The 21,909-nt window shown below is 39.7% G+C and overlaps 1 protein-coding gene and 1 long non-coding RNA gene across 2 annotated transcripts in view; one reads left to right on the top strand and one right to left on the bottom strand.

The window, feature by feature from the left end:
* The window catches only part of ANK3 (ankyrin 3), a 662,261-nt gene that overhangs the window by 256,633 nt on the left and 383,719 nt on the right, over positions 1 to 21,909 (top strand). The gene's annotated exons all lie outside the window — the stretch shown is intronic.
* Positions 9,543 to 11,374, bottom strand: LOC140631488 (uncharacterized). Its single transcript, XR_012029034.1, has 2 exons — positions 10,234 to 11,374; positions 9,543 to 9,747 (listed from the first exon to the last, which is right to left on the bottom strand). It is a non-coding gene; the product is annotated as an uncharacterized lncRNA (long non-coding RNA).

Raw genomic sequence — 21,909 nt, 5'->3', positions numbered from 1 at the left:
AAATGAACAGCTGAGGCCTACGGTTACCCAAACTGACTAATCCCTCTCCAATTAAACAACAATGAGCTATGAAATGCACATTTGTGCTGTGATATTGTACATTTCTTGATGCTCAAATGCTTAATATCCCACCATTTCTGTGAATCTTTTTTTTTTTTTTTTTTTTTACTTGACTGGTAAACCAAAGTAAATCCAAAGTACTTTGCATACTAATATGGGGGATTATTATAAATATAGCCTTATCTACACAAGGAAAACAGTATTCAACTCTGGTTCTGGTACCCATTGGTTTTTCTGTGTCACTAAGTCTAAAGTTAAGAGCTTAAGGAAAGAAATTTCACATGAATAAATAGGGTATCATAGAAATTTATCTGTGACTATTCAATCTAGCTTATAAAGCTCCATGCCTAAGATGTCCCAGTTCCATATAGGTGTCCCCATTGATAAGGTGAAAGAATTGGTTACATTGGCACGGATTTTTTTCCAATCTGGTAAATGAAAGGATGTGACTCATTGATAATGTGTTTATAGCCAGTTTTTAAATTTAGCCAGTTTTAAATGTAATAAAGGTACACAAGTGTAAAAGAAATACAATGATTGGCTCACATTCAGTGAGAGTTAGAAGTGATATATAGGATGATGACCACAGAGAAATATTAAAAACAATATTGATCGAGATAAGACTGTCTTAGAACTTCATTGTAGCATTATCTTTAATGATTGCATGGCACATAATAACAAATAATACTAACCAGTGTTTACTGAACCATGAAAGATGTCGTGTTGGAGTGCTTTAGTTGAACTGTCCTGTCCCATCTATTCTCACCTCAACGCTAGCTTTATCATTAGCTCCATTTTATTTTATTTTTTTTAATTTTTATTTATTTATGATAGTCACAGAGAGAGAGAGAGAGAGAGAGAGAGGCAGAGACACAGGCAGAGGGGAGAAGCAGGCTCCATGCACTGGGAGCCTGATGTGGGATTCGATCCCGGGTCTCCAGGATCGCGCCCTGGGCCAAAGGCAGGCGCTAAACCGCTGCGCCACCCAGGGATCCCTCATTAGCTCCATTTTAAAAGGAAAATCAATCTGCCAAAATTCACCCAACTAGTAAGTGATGGGGCTAGGATTTGAAACCGGGCTAGAATACCCTTGCTGATGAATTGATGATCATGGTAAGCAAGAAATTGGTTAGGGGACCACTGGGCAATATATTGGGAAGAGAGACAGTCTGACCTTTCTGATGAGGTTTTGCTGTTTTACTTGAAATGAGCATTTGTGGACTATCAGATACCCATACTTAAATAGGTACAGCCAAATTGTTGTTATTCCTTTTTTCTTTCAGAAGTAGGATATATAAAAATTTGTTTTGCTTAATTCACTAATGAGTTTCTCTACAACCTTATGGGCATTATCCATTTTAAGTACATATGGTGTTGGATTATATATATACAAAAATTTTATGTATTTCCCATTTTATCTGTAATTGCTTTAATTTTGTGTTACTAATTTCAATGTCATATAATATGGAAATTCACTTTATCTCACTAATTTGCAGCTGTAGTTTCCCCCAACTTACTTATTAATAAATAGCCTATAAAAATTTCAACGAATAAAATTACTGGTTTTTGTTTCTAAATTGTTTTCCTTTTCCTTTACCCGTTCTCTGCTATGAGGAAGCAATACAAGTAGATATTTTACATTTACTGTGAGATGCTTAAACAGGGGTGCCTGGGTGGCTTAGTTGGTTAAGCATTTGCCTTTGGTTCAGGTGGTGAAACCAGAATCCTGGGATAGAGCCCTTTGTGGGCTCCCTGCTCAGCAGGGGACCTGCTTCTCCCTTTGATGCCCACTCCCTCTGGCTCATACTCTCTCTCTCAAATAAATAAATGAAATCTTAATAAATAAATAAATGTAACAAACACAAACTTGCTTGGCAGTGAATTTTGAAAGTAATGGAGCCATATTTCGCTATATATCTAATGATGATTACCTTAGACAACCACGGATCTAATTTCTGACTCTGAAGATTTTTCTGTATTGGATGTATCACGTAGTGGAATCATACATTCTGTGGCTTTTTGTGACTGATTTCTTTTAATTAGCACAGTGCTTTCCAGTTTCATCCATGTTACTGCATGTATTGGTACTTCATTCTTTAAGTGGCCAAATATTTCACTGTAGAGCCATACTACATTTTGTTTATCCATTTATCAAGTGATGGACATCACTTCTTGAAAATAATACTGCTGTAAGCTTTCATGCACAAGTGTTGTGTGGACAAGTTTTCAATTATTTTGGGTATGTGCCTTGGGGTAGAATGGCTAGGTCATGTAATAAATCTATATTGAATCTTTTGAGAAACTCCCAGATTTTTCTAAAGCAAATGCACCGTTTTACATTCCTATCGACAGTGGATTCCTTACCATGGAATAATTGAGCCTATTCCACTAATGTCATGAAGATTAAATAAGGCGACATATGTGAAGTGGTTAGGGTGGTTTTGGCACACAGTATGAGGACTCAATAAATGTTTCCTTCTTTGGCTTGTCATCATTAGAAAGACATTTCTTATCTTGAGCCAGGATAATTCAGCTGAGGAGAAACCATGAATCTACTGCCTCCACCAACAGCAGCCCTTTGGATACTGGAAAACCTCTTGATTGAAGACCTTACTTGAACAAATTCAGTCTTCCTCTGTTAGCTTTTCCTTGTTCATAAATAGACATATATATTCTTAGATAATTATAAAAGCATTCAAGAGGACCAAAAAGTTAATGACCTGACCCTCATTGTGATGAAAAGGTGAGAGCTGTTGGCTAGAATCCACTTCCATCTATCACTATCAGTCCTGACTAGTGATTCAATGTCTCTGTAAGACAAGGACACAGATGAGGTGGTCTTTAGGGTCACTTTCAACTCTACTTGACATTTGCATTTTAATATAGCCATAAAAAATAGCTTAAATATACATGTTTGGACTGTTCTGAATGAAATACCTTTCCATTGTTGTAGAGCATTTTGTCAAGTTTTACTATTGAATTCCAGAAGTCCAGAGTTCATTTGAGAGGAGAGATTCCTGCATTCTACTAGAGGAATCCTGGAATATTTTAGCCTAGAGGCAGAAGCAACCTAGTTTCTCTCTTTCTAATCTTACTCCTTTCCTCATCTGAGTTTGGTTTAATTATATCCCAAAGTTTTTCTAGAGCCATGTCTTTTCCTCTGCATTCAACAGTTTTCTGCCCTCTGGATACAATGATTGATAACTAATCAGGAATACATTTCGCTGGACATTGACTAGGTAGATGTAGAGTTATGTTTCCCAGGTAACTTGGAAACCATAAAAATTGCTCTGCAATTTTCTGCAGGTGTATAGGAATTCTCATGGTCCACATAGACTCCAGAAATTCTGAGTGCCTTCCCTATTCTCAAGGGAAAAAATCCTTCAGATGCTTCCTGGAATTTTGTAACTCACTAGTAAAACTACTGTACTGGTCTCAGTAGTAAATTAAAAACTTCTCATGATAATCTAGTTTACCACAGAAACATAGTAAGAAAACAGAGCTCTGTACCATTTGCTCTGAAGAACTCAAAAGATGTAGTTTGTGGCACATTGATTTCTAGATAGAGAATAAACTGCAGCAGGTGAAGGAAATGTTCCTATAAGCATTATATATATATATTTCTGTTTTAGGGTGGAGAGTTTGCATTTTTAAGTATTATGAGTATAAAATTAGTTCTACACATTGCAACCAAATTATAAGTGACATGTGTGTTACAACTTTGAATATTTGCCGTGAGGCAATTGACATTGGGAAAGAACAAGTAGAGTTAGGCATAATTTACTTAGTTTTTGAAGATAAGAAATAGAGCAAAAATGTTCCATCTTCATATGTTAAAGGAAAAAAACAAAAACATTGGCAAACAGTAATTCCTCAGTACATCGTGATGTGTGTATGGGGATCAATTTTAGTTAATGTTCAATAATTTTTTTAAAGATTTTCTTTCTTTATTCATGACAGACACAAAGAGGCAGAGGGAGAAGGAGGCTCCCTGTGGGGAGCCTGATGCGGGACTCATCCCTGGATCATGCCCTGAGCCAAAGGCTGATGCTCAACCGCTGAGCCACCCAGGTGCCCCTCAGAAGTTTTAGTCAGAGAAGACTGCCTATCTTCCTGCCCTCACAAAACAAAACTTTACAAATCTGATAAATTATGGCAGAAATATTGGAATAATTAGGTTGTTTCTTTGTCCACTATTGTCTGGTTCCAGAAAAAATACTTAAAGAAACATTATTTATTTGCAGCACCACATTTTAGTTTTTAAAGATTTATTTATTTATTTATTTATTTATTTATTTATTTATTCATTCATTCATTCATTCATTCATTCATGAGAGACACAGAAGAGAGGAGAAGCAGGCTCCTCACAGGGAGCCCAATATGGGACTTGATCCCCCTACCTGGGGTCTCGCCCTGAGCCTAAGGCAGATGCTCAACTGCTGAGTGACCCAGGCCTCCCAGCAGCGCCACACTTTAAAGCAAGAACTGAACAAGAGTTTTTATAGTTAAAAATGTAAAAACTGAAGGAAAAAACCCTCCGTAACTTCATAGAATTTTTCTTTTCTGAATAAGTAATTCATATTGTGCACATCCCTTGAGTAGTTCCATCGTGCAAGTTGTTCTAATGAATGGTGACAAAAGCACCAATTAGCACACTTAACTTCTAGCATCATTTCCCAGGAGACTTTTAGCTGTTTCTTCCTTAATATGAGTACCTAGAGTCCCCACCTGGGAGGTACAAAGTTTAACACAGCCTGGACATAAATTCTCCATGTTAAGCAATGCTAATCTTCTCTTGTGTTTCTGGATCATTTTAAAGTTATAGTGGAGTGCATTTCTTGGCAAAGAAGAAGGAATCTTCAGTTCCTCAGCAGAGAATTAAAATGTCTTCTTGATGGAATGAAGCCATCACTCCCCAGGGAGCATTATATACATAGTGAACTCCTCTCCCTCCAAACAAATATAAAAATCTTTCAAAAGGAGGAAGAATTGAGTCTGTTTTATCATGTTCATTAAATTTAGGTTCAGAAAAAAAAAAAAAAAGACTTTCTTTGCAAATACTTTTCAATCAGCTGTCTCAAATCTGGAAAGTTCTTGGGTATTTGTGGTTTTTTTTTTTTAAAGCAATATTATAAAACTACTACAGCTCAGAGTGAAATAGAATAGTTAGGTCATGCCAGAATTTCCTTAGCTTCTCCTTTGACAGGGATACTAGCCTGGTAAATCAGGAAATTTCAGTCTGTGTTTGAGAAGATCCCCCTTGATATTCTTAAGGGAAAGATGGAGAAATTTTAGGAAGACAAAGAATGGCAAATAGTGGAGTGATCCTACCTAAAGAGGACAGGGTGCCACAAGGCTCTGTCTTGGGTCTTGACCTAGTCACCATTTTTGTCAGTGGCCAGGATAAAATGCAGACAGAACTCTTCTTGACAAAATATATTGTAACAAGATCTGGAAAAGTGGATCAAAGAGATGAATCATCACAGGGATAAATGTAAGGTTCAAGAAAATCTGTGGAACAAGTCCAAAAGAAAAGAGACATTTCTTAGCTATGGAACCACAGGGAAAAAGTAGGGCAGAAGTTCTCAGTGCCGGTTACACATTCGAATCACAGTGTGGGTATCTGGGAAGCTTTAACTAACTAACTAACTAACTAACTAACTAACTAACTAACTGAATAAAATTAAAAAATAAAAAAAGCCAATACCTGGGCATCACTCCAGCCAATTAAGGCAGAATCTCTGGTGGTGAGGTCCAGGTATTGGTGTGTTTAGAAACCTCCCCTGGTGATTTTGTTGTGCATCCAAGGTAGAGAATGACTGAGTTTATCATGTAGGCAGATTATAAAGCCGATTAGGAAGTAACAGATGTGACCATCCACCGCTTTTAAAAAGCTAAATTTTTCTTGCTTGGTAAGACCACATTTAGAGTATTACAGGAAATAAAGGGAAAAACAAGATGAAAACGGTGAAATGATGCAGGTCTTACTTGAGAACTTGCTAAGCAGTTGGAAATACTTAGATGGTTAACGTCAATAGATTGTAAACGTTTTTAAGGAAGAGCTTTCCGCATGCATACTTTTATACTCCAGGTTACTTACTGTTAACCTGGAGTTACTATCCTGGGGATGTTACAAAACACTCCAGAATTGCCTTTAGAGAGTCAGGATATTATGGAGACTTTCTTGCAAGAAATAAGGGCTTTATTGAAATGAGTCTTCTCCTTTCAACAGTTGGAGTAAGTGCATGTGTATCAACCCTCATAGTGGTTTTGCTGTTGGTGGTCAAGAGACTGGTTGAGAATTTAGAAACCTGGCCTTTCAATCATGGAAAACCACTGATTCCTGCCAGTCCTTGACCAAATGTTCCCATTTTGTCTTTCCTTGTTAAATAATGTAAATCACTTGTTTCTTTTAGTTTCTTTCTTTCTTTCTTTTTTTTTTTTTCTTTTAGTTTCTTTCTTGAAGTACAATCAGATTGCATATCTCTAAACCTGCACTTCCACTATCCTTTCTTTGGTTCCCTTGGGCACCCAAACCACTGAGTGCTTCTTTCATGTCTGAGCAGAGTTCTAAAGAACCTCCCCCTTTCTCTTCCATCTTGAGGTAGGCAGCTGGGACTGGTATGGTGAGGACAGAGGGGGAAGAATGTGAGAAGAGGTTATTTTCTCTTCAATCTCTTTACTCTGTCAGGATTGAAATGTGCGAATTGATATTTGATTGTATGATTCTTGACCTTGCCCAATCTGAGCTTGCAAGGGAGTCCTTAAAAACACTTGTGTTGCTATTGAGCCACTTGGATAACAGTTCCATTTGCCCTGTTATTAACTTGTCCTCAAGTCACCAAGAGCCTTTCCCTGAGAACATTTTTGCTGTGATTTTTGATGGGGTGTTGGAGGTCAGGCATACACCTAGACTAAGGAGCCTACCCAAGTATGTCTTACATACATAGAAATCACCTTTAAGAAATGTATTAGGGGCAGCCCAGGTGGCTCACCAGTTTTGCGCCGCTTTTATCCCAGGGTGTGATCCTGGAGACCTGGGATCGAGTCCCATGTTAGCCTCCCTGCATGGAGCCTGCTTCTCCCTCTGCCTGTGTCTATGCTTCTCTCTCTCTCTCTCTCTCTCTGTGTCTCTCATGAATAAATAAATAAAATCTTTAAAAAAAAAAAAAAAGAAAATAAATGTATTGGCCCATATGGGCCAACAGTCTTTATTGTACTTACAATAAATGTGTCTACAATATCAGCAGGTGAAATTCTCTATAACAGATGTTTAGACATTCCTATCCATTAGCAATGAATCTATCCACTGAAGTTATCATTTTGATCCAGTTATTTTTAGGGTGACTATTTTAAAAACAGGTGTTATTTTAATTGTCAGGGTAAAGAAGTAGGATTCATTGATTGTTGCTCAGGTTTGAGAAAAGAGTTTCTTTAGGTTTAGTGTCAGAGAAAGAATGCTTGCTCCATGAGGACATAGGCCAGAAATCAGAGCCTTCGTTCTAATGAGATGTTAGCAAGCTGTGATAAGATGTGATGCTAGGGAGGGGCCATACATGAAAAACCAGTGAGACCATTCAGGGTAGATTTGTGCACAGTTAAAAATGGACATGCATTGAGAGTTCTGTGACCCATGCTCGGATCATATCCCTACTTCTGACTAGTCACTGACTAGAAGTCACAATCTTTCTGAACATTAGTGTGTTTGCAGAATGAGAATATTTGACAAGAATGAGTCTACAATCTCTTGTCACTCAAAAATCTCTGTGGTATTATAAAGCCATATCCCATTTATTATTAGTATTATGCCATAGTTATATTTTAATAAGAGTTAGAAGTAATTTGTTCATCTATACTTATATAAACTTGCTGTTATTCTTGCATTGTCTTGTTGGCATCTTTACATGGAAAACAAATTCTTAGGATTTGGGGCAATAACTCAGGTATGTTTTTTGGGGGAGTTGTAATACTTTCAGAATCAGAACTAAAACATCTGCCCTTTCATGTCCACCCTTAATGACTTAGACACTTCAAAATATTAGAATATGAATCCAACATACAGCTATAAAATAATAAAAATAGATAACTCAATGGAATAAAAATCTGAATAATGCCCTTCAAAAAGCCTTGAAAACACCAATGAGTTTAACTTGAATGCCAAAGGAGACAATTGGTCATTTTTTAAAGAAATATTCAAGGAGGGATGCCTGGGTAGCTCAGGGGTTGAGCGTCTGCCTTCGGCTCAGGCGTGATCCCGAGGTCGGAGATCCAGTCCCATGTTGGGCTCCGTGCAGGAAGCCTGCTTCTCCCTCTCCCTCTGCCCATGCCTCTGCTTCTGTCTGTGTCTCTCATGAATTAATAAATAAAATCTTTAAAAAACCAAAAAAGAAATATTCAAGGATATGGGAAAATGAAATGATGTATCTGTTGAAACTGCACGATTCCTATTGTATTTTGAACAACAGGCCCCTGTGCCCCAGATGGATGCCAATTTTAATTCTGTGAAAATTAAGAATTTGCACTGATCATATCCAACTAGGACAATTGACAAAATAATCCAGATAGCCTTTGTTTGTTTGTTTTGGTGGTAATGGTGGTTGTTATTGCTGTTGTTTAAAAGTAATTCTCAAAAACCCTACCTTTTCTGCATTGGATGTGTTTGTTTCTTTGTTCTATCTCAGTACTTCATGCCAATTATCTTTTTGTGCCTTTAAATTGCTTAGGTAAGTACCATGCAAAGTTATATTTTCTCCCTGAGTTTCTAATGATTTTTTGCTTTCTTAATATTGCTTTTCTGGCTTCTTTAGTTTGCTGAATCATTGCCTGTGCCTCTGGGAGACGTGTAGTTATTTCCCAGAGGATTCACTCCTGATGAGAAGTGATTGCCTACATATTAGCAGCTTAGGTGTTTCTGATGTTTTGCTTCTTTCTTGATAAATCACAGTTGTGGCAGAGCAAGTGTACAGCTAAGCTCAGGAATAGCGGATTTAATGGTGGATGGGCCCAAAGGAATTGGCGACATGTTCTTCCCTGGATTTTATCTTTAGACCTTGTTTCAGATGTCAGAGGGTATTGGTGATGAAACCATTCTGTCATCTGCTCTTCGGAGCTGAGGTGATTCTTGGCCCAGGCTTGTGTCTCATACACTTGACTCTACTTTTGAAGCTCCTGCCAGCAGGTGTGTTGTATATTCCCAAGACACAGGTAAGGGGGTTTTATAAAGACCAACTAGAAACATGTCTAAGAGAGTGTAGGTTTCCAAAAGCAGTAAATTACTAGAGATGTCCTCACCCGGACAATCTGAAGAAAATCAGGGTGATTGATATGAGATCACTTGGGTTAATTAAGGTCATATTCCATAAAGTGGCTGCACTTTACTTTCTGGGTGCTGAAGACTGGGAAAGCTTTATGGAAACAGTTTGAACACCATCATGCATCATTAATTAGAGCTGATAAAAGCAGCAATCAGTCAGACAGAAAAGTCCTAGAACAGAGCTTTAATACTGAAAGCAGATTATAATAAGGCATACAAGGGTCCCAGGCAAATGTAAAAAAAGCTAAAGCTGCAGGATCTGGACAAGTCCACAGTACCTCACTCTTATTCAGGATGTGACTGTCGTGTAAAGGCTTCCCATTAGTACAGGATATCCAGTGCTGGTTTTTCCAACCTGCCAGGCCGTACAGGGTCTGAAAGTAAGGTATTTGGGAGGAGAAAGGCACATGTACTGTTTATTGCAGATGAAGACAGCTTTTAGGAAAAGGAAACACTGCAAATATTGGCAAAAACTTTTGACTCTCAGACCAACTGACTTAAAAGTCTTTTAAATGTCACAGGGACAGAATCTCATTCTGTTTATATAGCACATCTTTCCTTTGAAAAATGAATAGATTTGTTTCTTGTAAACCAGTTGTCCCAAGGTAATGTTGAAGATTTTTCAGCTTAGACTCTTTATGATATAGGCATCATCACTCATTTTGACATACTGTATTTTGTGGTACTTTTTAGTTGCCTTTTATTTCATATGAAAAAATTCACCCGTATTTTAAGTAAAATAAATATGTCATCTTTTTTTTTTTTTTTTTTTTGCCAGTAGCATTAAGGCCAATCCAATCCCCTTTGATAAAGGAGATGCTTATCCACAATTTCTGTTTTGGGGGATATGAATAACCTACCTGTCCTTCTTACTTTGACCACATTATTCATAGACCCTGAACCATGAGACCAGTTTTCCTTCTTCATGCAGGTAAAACTCCTCTGAAATAATTGGGAGTTTCTTGTAACTCTAAGGTTAATAGCTTTCTATTATTACCCCTTACACTGCCCATTGTTATACAGCAGATATTTTTAGGTAAGCTTATTTTTCTGTTTCCCTTTCATTTACTCATCCAAAATAATATTACAAGTTCATAAGGAAAAGTAACCTTTCTGCTTTAGTCGCCTCTGCTCCCAAAGGATAGAACCAATTTCCTTTTCCCTTGGGTTCTCCTTGAACTTTCTCAGTACAACTGTTCTATGTGATGTCATAATCAGCTGGCATCTGTCTCCTTCTTTCTCTAGATTATAAACTCTTTTTGAGGGGGTGAATATTTTATTATTCCTCACAGTGGCCTAAGCTGTACCAAGCACATGGTTGTACCCTAAGAAATGTTGAATTGTATCTTCCTTTGAGGGGAATTATAGGACAAAATTATGGAATATGGAACACCTAGGCTGCTAGTAAATTTCATTTTCTCAAATTGCTTTGATAGCAATATGAGATCCTGGAAGAAGCTAATTTCAAATGGAAGAACCTGTACAGAAGAGAGTATACTTCCATTTCCGAGAAATTTCCTTCCTTACCAATAGAGTAAGGATAGCAAAACTTGCCTGGAAATTTTTTGCATATACGAAATAATAGCAACCAGTGATTTTGTTCATGCCATGTACTAGATATTTTCAAAGGTACTTCCCATCCTTTATCTCTTTTAATTCTTACAATAACTCAATGAAAAAGATTGTATATTCTTCTGTATGTGAGAATATATAGAGAGGTTATTTACCTAAGACCACGTTAGAAATAGCACAACAGACCCATGATTGAGCCTGTTTCTGACCCAGATCACATCCTGCCATCTATGTTACACTGCCTCCCACCACACTCCACCACTGAATCTCTCTCAGACTCTACTGGATGCTGGGAGGATTCACCAGAGTAGGAAGAGGGAGGAACCAGAGATTTGGCAGATGTGAAGGAAAAGGTGCATTTTAAAATAATAAGACAAAAACCAGAACCTTCAAGGAGATTCTCTTGAAGGACACCCTGAGGCCCTTACTCTTTTGCTCCCAATTTTACCTTCCCCATGAGGCCCCTTCCCTTCCTGTTTTTCAGCCACCTCCTGGCCTCAGGGAGACATTGATGATCTTTTTATCCTGTGACTTAAGGGATGATGTAACATGATGCCCTCCTTTGTTTCCATCAACAGAGCAGAGACCACCCGAGCTTGCTCAATGCCATGGGAGAACAAAATTGATAAAAACACAATTTTCAAACCTCTTAGCAAAGCCAGTCTGTAAATTCTAGGCTTCTGTTTTATCTGACTTAACTTTCTGCCCATTTCCTTCAAATCTATTATCCCGTATACATTAGCATAGTGAGTCAGTGAATCCTGCTTAGTGGTAGAGAGCAACAAGGCAATAGGCTAAGGCTGGTTAGCATCAGGAACCTGAGCGGGAAGCCGAGACCTAGACTTTGGAGTTACACAGCAAGGCCAGAGTTAACTCTCATGAGGCAAGACTTGAGTTTGGGAGGAACTTGGGGAGAGGACAAAAGCAAGGCCTGAAGCTAAGACTGAGTTGATGTTAGCTAATGAGGACCAAGGGTGGTGCCAGAGCCTGCAGCCGGGTCATCTGTTGATGATCATGGTGCCTCAAATGTAAGGAATCGGAAGGGTAGGATACATGGTAAGGAGACAGACATGTAGTCAAGATGACATAGCTCAGTTTCAGTCCTACTGCTTATCATGTTATAGTTTGATCACTGGGACTTCAGTTTGGGGAGTCAGAGTGGGAAGTACCAGGAAGATGGGGAATGTGCTGGAAAGGGTAGGTTTCCTCTCTCTGTGGGATCAGTGTAGGGGGTAGGTATTTGAAAAAAAAATTGATCAGTGTTTTAACTGTTTTGCTCATGGCAGAAAACAACCCTGTTGTTTTTATAATAGACAGTATGGAAACTAAAGCTCCATGGGATCTTCTTGGCTAGTGGTAGGGAATACAGTGATTCACTCCAAGGAAGTGAATCAGAATCTCCTGGGGAAGGTGAGCTAATTTTGTTTATTCAAAGGGGCACTGGTGGTTTGGCTCTTAACTGGAATTTTTTGACAACTCCTCACAGGCATTTACTCCTTGGTTAGACACAGGAAAGGAGGGTTTGCTCTCAGAAGGAACCCCTGGCAGGTGTCCTCCACTAATTGGATTAGTGATTCAGGCTTTGAATATAGATGGATCTCCAAATTATGTTGCATGCATGACATTTTAAAAAGATGACATGCTGAGCCAAACCAGCTGTGAAGTCCTGGCATTCCATGCCTCGGAGACTCTAAGACAGATGCACCTTTAGCCAAAAGGTTAGATTGATTAAGGAGGGAACTATTTATTTATTCTATTTACTTATTTTTTTAAAGTTTATTTATTTATTTCATTACTAATCTCTACACATGGGGCTTGAACATGGGGCTTGAACTCACAACCCCAAGATCAAGAGTTGCTTGCTCTTCCAGCTGAGCCAGCCAGGTGCCTCAAGGAGGGAACTATTTAAAAATCTTTTTGCAGATGCTCTCACCATATATCATCATGTCTCCCAAGAGAAATGACTCTTAGAGTGAAAAGAGGATGTTCACCATTAAGACCTAGAAAAGATTTGCTCTTAGACCAGCAGCCAAGACTGAGTACAGACATTGCCTGATAAGGGCCAAGAATGAACCTGCAACAGGGTTAACCTGTTGATGGAGTCACAGTGCCTCGAATGTAGGAAATTAGGACATATTATGAGACCGGCATATAACTAAAATTAGTTAACTATTAAAGTAATTTTGGAGTGTGATGTAGACAAATAGTTTACATTTATAGGCAAAGTAAATGGAGTAACTTTTAAATCCTGTTTAAACAATAGACATAATAGTTTTAGAGTAACCAATTATAGGCTACTTAAAACTATAAGGAAATACAAAATGTTAGCACATTGAAGCCTCTCAGTGCATTAACTTTTGTTGCCTGGTTGAGTTAGTTTGTACATACTTAGAATAAAGCTTGTATCGTCATCTATGTTTAATTAAGAATATCTTGACCCAAAGTAAAAAATTAAATAGTATTGTTTGAAACTACTTGTCTGTATTATTTGGGTATTTTTCAGGGCTATGTACCCCGAAAGAAGGTACGGACCTAATTTGAATGCTGAAACAGATATGACCTATAATGCTTAGTTTGAAATTTGGGGATATATCTAGTAACCTCATTATTCTCATTAATCAACTTAGAGTGAGCAAATTTGGTAGAAAGTTAGATTCAATAAAATATTTTTAATAATTAAACACCTTTGTTCTCTGCATTGAGGGCTTCTTATGAAGATTTTGTTTGAAAATGGTTAGTCTATTTTCTTTTTTTTGTATATGCAGCTTTTTATTTTATTTTTTAAAGATTGATTTATTTATTTATTTATTTATTTATTTATTTATTTATTTACTTACTTACTTACTTACTTACTTATTTATGATAGACATAGAGAGAGAGAGAGGGGGGCAGACACAGGAGGAGGGAGAAGCAGGCTCCATGCCGGGAGCCCAATGTGGGACTCGATCCCAGGAGTCCAGGATCGCGCCCTGGGCCAAAGGCAGGCGCTAAACCACTGAGCCACCCAGGGATCCCCTGGTTAGTCTATTTTCAAAACGCTTTCACAACAGATGTTTAGACACACACACCAAAGCATGCTACTTACTGCTGCATATTATGACACAGAAATGTAGTTTTCACAATTGTTTACAACTTTTCCAAATTAAGAAGTTGGTTTTCTCTTTCCATGTATTCAATATATTTCAAGTAATTAAAACATTATCTGTGAATGTGGCCACAGTGCTGTATAAAGTTTTACTGTCTTAACATGAGATCCTTTTGTGGCTACATTTTTTTTTTTAGTAAAAATGCCTTCCATTTGTGTGTCAGGCTCAGCAAGCTTATTTGTGAATTCCAACAACCAAGTTCGGAGGGAGATTACTTTATATTTGATTTTCAGGTAGAGTCAAACAGAACAGAGGAACCTTTTTGTGTATCCAATAAAAACATCACCCCAGGATGTCCTACTTTAGGCAGAGCCAGAAGATGGCCTATTTTCATCCCAGGGCATTGAATGGGGCTTCTCTTTGACAGGGGGCATCCTGTAAACCAACCTCCTTGGCCTTCTTCCCTGTTATAAAGGAAGTGCCCTTCCTGTCCTTATCAGTGTTGGGGTTACAATTTCAAGGGGGCTCTGAAGCCATGAGACACGTGAGAGATCCTAAGAGGCTGGGCCGGCATTAATAGAAACTGAAGGAAAGAGCCCGGGGGTATTCTGTGCATAGGAAAAGAGAAGGAAAAAAAGTGTCATTCTAGATTGTGCTTCTGCTGGCTTTCTGTGGATTGTGCTTTTTCTCCCCCTCTCATTTTGCAGCATATATAAAACAGAACGTTTTAATGTCAGAGAGGACCAAGAATGAGGTTATCAAAAGATACAGTCCTTGAGAGATTTCGACTCTGAATCAACATGACAGTTCAGTAGTTATAATTCCAACTGTGCTATTATGATTTTGTAGATGGAACAGAAATACAAAAGAAGCATGCAGTTTCTTGTGAATTTAAATCCACACTTCCAAAATAGAAGGGAAGAGAGCAGTGGATAAAAAAACGGCTTTAAAAAGACTGAGTTTGCATATTAGAAAGAAAACATGCCAGCTGTTTGATTCATTGTTAGACACAAATGATGAGAAACCCATAGACCAGTCATGGCCGTAAATTTACATTTCATTTGTTCTCAATGTCTAGTTACCAGTAGTAACCAGATTCTTAAAAATCCCTGCTAATGGGACTATCCCAGGTAATTGCTAATATTTAGGCATAAAACTTCAAAATTATGTTATAACTACTTCAGAATCAAACAAAAACTGGGAAATTCCTATTTAACTGTATTTTCTTTTTCTGTTTCCTGTTGGTTGAGTCTAGTGTTGCCAAAGGTCCATCTTCCACCAGAATAAAGGGGAAAACAAGGAAAAATGTGGCGGGAAGTTCAACTTTCTCAGACATTTATTGCCATTTTTTCTTGATGTCTTCTAGATCCAATCCAAATCCCAAGGCCTTTCACTGTTTGTCTTTGAAGTCTCTAAGACATGGGGAATTTGGTAGCAGTATACAGAGAAATAACTGGAGATATATTTGAATTTCCTTTGAGAACAGAACATCATGAGAACAATTTAAATGGCTGGAAAATGTATTCAAATTAAAGAGAAAATTCTTAACTTGAAGGAGCTGGAATGGATTATGGAAGTGGGTCAAAGGATTTTATTCTCCAGAAAGTATCTGCAGAGCAGTGGGGGGTGCAGGAGAAGAAGGAGTGCCCGTCAACACAGCATTTGGTCAGGCCAAGTGTACATTCGATTCCACAAACACTTCGTAGCTTCCATGTTACTATATTGAACTTGATGTAGGAGTAAGAGACTCCGAGGTTGAGCAGTGTCCCCAGGTTTTCACAACTAGCAAACGCTGAAGCCAAGATTAAAATTCAAATTTTGGGGTTTCTAAAAGTGCTCTCCTGTGCCACTTCCCCTAGAGATCATATTCATTAGTTTGCTTTGAAGAAAACTACAAATTTGACTTCCCGAATTTCTTTTGATCCCTGCTGCTCTGTGCCACAGAACAGACCTCTCACTGACATGCTCAGAACTTCCCTGGCCGCCACCAGGAAAGGTGTCCAGGATGGTCTGTGTCCGGGGATATGTGATGGCATCCTTTCCCCCAAGGTTGTGAACATGTGAATTTCTTGAATTCAGCTTATATTAAACTTTCTTTTCCACTAGTCCTATAAGAAACAGCCTTTCCCAACAAAACCTGTAGCAGGACGAGTTAAATGAAAAGAGTGAACCAAATTCTATGGGCAACCTGTATATAATTTAGATCAAAAGTATCATCTTTGAAAACCTCCTTAATAAAACAAACAAACAAACAAACAAAAAACTCATATACTGAAATTGAGGCGGAGTTTCTAGGTATCTTCATAAAATTCTGAAGAACTTAGGAGGAGGAAATTCACTCTGTGAATTGTGTTTGGCATCTATCACTCTTCGGTGACGTTAGGCAGGCTCATTACAAGGGCTCTCCCTCCTCTGAAGACTTTGAAGACACAGCAGACAGAATGACTATTCCCTAAGGTCCCTCTTCATTTCACTGGCCACAGGGTATCAAGAACACTACAAGAGTATGATGGGTGATTTTTCAGTGATGATTGCTTTTGCTGCTTTTGTTTCTCTCTCTCTTTTTAAAGATTTTATTTATTTATTCATGACAGACAGAGAGAGAGAGAGAGAAAGAGAGGCAGAGACACAGGCAGAGGGAGAAGCAGGCTCCATGCCTGGAGCCTGACATGGGACTCGATCATGGATCTCCAGGATCACACCCTGGCAGCCACTCAACCACTGAGCCACCCAGACGTCCCTGCTTTTGTTTCTTCTGCCATTGCTTTTCCTTTGGAGTGGCTCTGCCATTCCTGATTCGTCTCTGCCCGCTCTAGGCTGCCCTTCTCGTGGGCACTTCTAGCAGAATGTTGGTGTCCGTAGCAGAGGCTTGTCCACTATGAGAGGGAATTCTCATAGAGGGCTGCCCGACGTGACCTTCAGTGCCTACCAGAGATCTCCTTGGAGGAACAAGATCACCATTGCTCGGGACGGTGAGCGGCCTGTCCTGCATCCTGCCAGACCTTCATCCCAAAGGGACAGCACTGGTTGCTCTGAGGAAACCACACAGAGCTGGTGGTGCTGTAGCCGTGGCAGTTACATGGAGATCGATGAGGGCACATTTCTGGCAATGTGATTGGCAGGGAAATCGTTCCTTGAAGTTTGTCCCTGGAAGAAGGTAGCTGAAAGCATTCCAGAGATGGATCAATCCACTCTGCGGGTTTCTGCTGTGCTCTGTTAGGGGATGGATGTCACCTCTCCTACCCCATGATTATCAAGCTTTCGGGTTTAAAGACACCATGTTCAGTGAATTCGCAGGAAAGTTGTCATGCTGGTTTGGTTTTCCTCCCTAGAAGACAAAGTCCTTGAGCAGAGTGTATGAAGCAAAACAGAGAGGGTGTGCCTGACACCTATGTGCTGGTGAGACTCCACTCTGCTTTTAGATGTGACTTTGCCACAGGGCTTCTGGCGAGTGTTCAGTGTCCTAGAAGATGGCAGAAACCCTTGGGATATGTGTGTCAAATCCTTCAGTGATGGCAAAAATCACTCCCTTCCTTAAGTGACTTCTGTCTCTCAGGCAAGGCCAGCGGTTAGTTCTGTGCACACCAGCAGAGTGTGAGTCATCAGCACAACAGCCTAGAGACAGCTGCATGTGGAGCTCCCCAAAGACCTAGTTATACCATACGGCCAACTCATTCTGCCTTGGAATCTGCAGACTGCCCAGGTCTGGGTGCTTAGAAACACAGTCGTGGGTACAGGCAATTGGGGCCATGGGAAGAGACAGGAACAAAAAGCATAATTCTGTGTTCTGGGCAGAGGGTGAATGCTCCCCCCAACCCCCACACACACCCCGTGCAGCTTTTGTACTTTTCCTGGATCCCCATGTATTCTCTGAAAGGCAAGGCCATGTGGAATAATTGAGTGCTAGACCAGCAGCCAAGATACATGGGTCCCAGTTTGGGCTTCACCAAGTTTGAGACCAATGGTTTTGAACAAATAACTTCACCTCTCTGCAGCCTTTAACTTAACACTCATCTCTTTGTAGAGGTTTTAGGCGTTTCCTAGGGCTGCCATAACAAATTACCACAAAGCAAGTGGCTTAAACAACACAGATTTATTTTCTCACAGTTCTGGAGGCAAGAAGTTTGAGCTAATGGCATTGGCAAGGTTGACTCCTTATGGAAGTTCATGTGGAGAATCTGGTCCACGCCTTTCTCCTGAGTGGTCATTGGTGTCCTCAGCCTTCCATGGTTGATCGTCACATCCTTCCCATCTCTGCCTCCACCTTTTTGTGGCCTTTCCCTCTGTGTGTCTGCATGTCTCTTCTCTGTCCTTTGAAGGACACTATTCACTGGATTCAGAGCCCAGCCTAATCCAGTAATCCAGGACAATCTTATCTCAAGATCCTTACCTTAATTAACATTTTCAGAGACCCTTATTCCAAATAAGATCCCATTCTGAAGGTCCGTGTGGACATATCTGCTCTGCCTGATGCACAGGTTCGTGTTAGGAAAAAGTGAGATAACCTGCATGTGAGTGTTTTATGAGAGGTCAAGTGCTGAATTTAATCTTGTCGCTGTCCAGCTCAGAGGCCTCTGTAAATGCCCTCATTTCTGGAAGCCGCTCTCCTGTTCTTGTATTCTGTTTCCATTATGATTTGATCCTGAGCTATCTTTCTAGAGATTTGTCTCCTATCATGTTGCCTACAGCTTCATGGCCCTAAAAGATTACTTATTTTTTGAATCCTCATGCACTTCATTCCTCTTAATTTCCCCCACTTAGCCTGCCCCCTCACTTTGCACTCACTTTTTCTCTCCTACTTATCTTTCAAGGCTGGGCTGATGTCCCACTTCTTTGGCTAACTGTTCTTCCCCCAAAGTTGAAATTTCTCCAGGCATGTACTGAAGCTAGCTCACACTGCCTAGAGAGAGAGCTGGATACTGATGGTTAAATATTCAGTAATGCTTTGGCAGCTTGAGATCTGCCATGGTAGGAGTGTTTGCATCATGGAAATTGGCAAGGGCCACAAAGGAGAGCATTTTCTTTATCTTTGCTCGCACACCACTAAATCTTCCCCTTCTCTGCACCTCCCTAGCACATTGTTTTTATCTCCTTTTAGCATCTTAAACATTATCTATATACACTTAATTATGTAAATAGCCATGACTTTTGCTAGATTTTGAGTTCTTTGAGACCAAAGAAATATTCTATATTCTGTAGACTTGTCTTCTCTCACAGCACCTGCTATGGACTGGTGTTTCCCAGAAGTAACATGTTGAAGCCTTAACCTCCAATGTGACTGTATTTGGAGGAGACAGGGCCTACGATGAGATAATTAAGATTAAATACTATCCTATGGGTGGGGCCTTGATCCAATAATATTAATGTCCTTATAAGAAGAGACACTAGAAAGTGAGCTTGTTCTTTCTCTATGTTCTAGAGGACACACTGAGAAGGTGGCCATCTATAAGCCAGGAAGAGAGCTCTCACAAGAACCCTAGCTGGCTGATACTTTGATCTTGGACTTTTCTGCCTTCAGAACTTTGAGAAACAGAAGCCTGTTGTTTGAACCACTCAGTATGTGGTATGTTGTTAAAGCAGCATGAGCAGACTAATAGCAGCACTTAATACATAGAAGATGCTCAATAAGGACACATGAGTAGCTCAGCAGTTGAGTGCTTTTGGCTCAGGAGGTGATCCTGGTCTGGGGATTGAGTCCCTCATCAGGCTCCTTGCGAAGAACCTGCTTTTCCCTCTTTCTGTGTCTCTGACTGTCTCTGTGTGTCTTGCATGAATGGATAAATAAAATCTCTAAAATAAATAAATAAATAAATAAATAAATAAATAAATAAATAAAATCTTTAAAAAAATATGCTCAATAAACATTTGTTAAATTGAGTAGGATAAAGGAACAAATAGAGTATGGATAATCAACGTTTATTGAGCCCTTCTTCTGTGCCAGCAACTCTAAAGCAAGTACTATTATTAGACCCATTTTATAGATCATAACTGAGGCTTAGAAAAATGAGTAGTTTGCCTAGAGTCTGATCGTATAGCCTAATTCTTTTAAGATTTTATTTATTCATCTGAGAGAGAGAGAGCACAAGTAGGAGGAGGGACAGAGAAAGAAGCAGATTCCTGCTGGACAGGGAGCCCAGTGCGGGGCTTAATTCCAGAACCCCAGGATCACGACCTGAAATGTTAAGTAGTAATATTTCATAGTAAAGTATATGGGGTCAAATGAAATACTTTTCTTACATCTTTAACGTGGCTATTAGAAAATGTTAATAACACATGTGGCTTCATTTCTGTAGTAGATATTTCTACAGGACCTGGGAGCTCTACTTTCTCTGCTGCATTGCTCTACAGCATTTGAATACCCAGAGATCTATCTGTATGTAGGGCTAAGACCTGATAGTTAATTCAGAGACTATTCCACATGTCTTTAATTTCCACCAGAATTTGCTTTTGGTCACTGACCCTTTGAGACTAGGCATTTGCTAGGGATAAAGGTCAGTGCTTCAGTCAAATTGGCATCTTGTGGAAAGGTCAGGCATCCAGAGAGTCAGGGAACAAGGTTGGAGCTGTTGGCCAAAGTATTATCTCCAAATAATCTGTGAATATCGGTTACAATAAATCTTGTGTCTGCTCAGTTGGAGGAGAGCCAGAATTCAAATAAGATATTTCAAAGGAATTAGTAATCAATTCCTCTCTTCCTTTAGAGGGCAGGAAGCTGCTTCCAGTAAACACAAAATAAGCCATGCTAGAGTCCCACAGCTCTCCCCAACTAGCAGGTTGAGGTCAAGTGGATGGGCAGTCACTTCCAAACAGATGAGAAAAGAAAATATACAAAGTAGGTAACTAAGACTTAAGCCATTCTTTACTTGCCAGGTTATCACAGGAGGCAGATAGTAAGGAAGGAAGATGTATGATATGTGTAAATAGGTCAAATCCTTTGGAAAACAGAAAATGAAACACCAGTAGATGTCAGTAACACGAATCCACTGGCCTCCCTGCATTTCTGTTTCTCTGCCAAGGGAGTTCTCACACGCTCCAGTCTGAGTCAGAGGAAAGAGATGTGGGAGCCCTAATTTTCCTGCCTTTCTAATGAAGAAATAAATTCCGAAATGTTATGATGACATTTTATGTTTCTCCGGAGTGCTGTAGTTTCATGTAATTACTTGGGTTTTCTTTGGTGTTCTAAGTTTCTCTGTCAACCCCCGGAAACATCATGAATCTCACAGATTTTGCAGGCACAGAGCCTGGCCATTTGCACCCAAGCTGTAATGCTGATGGCTGTCTCTGACTAGTGGTTGCAGAATGCTGCAAGGCGTTTCCCTCGTGTCTTCTCCAGATTCCCTGGTGCATGCAACCGAGTTCTGTCTACACTCCTATGCTGTGAATGAACAGGCTTTGTGAAGGATGTCAGGGAGGATTTCCTCCGGCAGGGCAGGGACTCATCTCCCCCTGCTTCATTTACAGAGCTGGTTGAATTTCAAGGGTCTCTCTAACCGGTATGAATTTCAAGAGCCTCCCCATCTGCCAGCACCACTCCTCTAAGGAAAACAGAACCAAACAGCTTCAGAGATGGTAAAGATTCATAAAGTCATCTCGCCGCTCCCTGCTTTTTTAAAGAGAACGAGGCAGCAAGGTTAAGTCCTCAAGCAGGGTCGCCTGGGTCGATGTTGATGCCTAGCCCCCTCCCTACGGTGCCAGGAAGTCCTCATTGCAGTCACAGGAATAAGCTGGATGGCAAGATCCCACTTTTAAAGCAAGGTCGGAAATAATCGACTGCCACTTTTTTGGCATAAAATGTGAAAATGTGTGCCTGATGTATTTGGCCCAGGGAACACCTAGTCTCACAGTGACTTTGGAATTCCCAGCTGCGTCGGTTCCGTG

This window comes from Canis lupus, chromosome 4 (genome assembly GCF_048164855.1).
Source record: "Canis lupus baileyi chromosome 4, mCanLup2.hap1, whole genome shotgun sequence".
Classification (NCBI taxonomy): Eukaryota; Metazoa; Chordata; class Mammalia; order Carnivora; family Canidae; genus Canis; species Canis lupus.
This window is presented reverse-complemented; position numbering and strand designations above follow the sequence as displayed.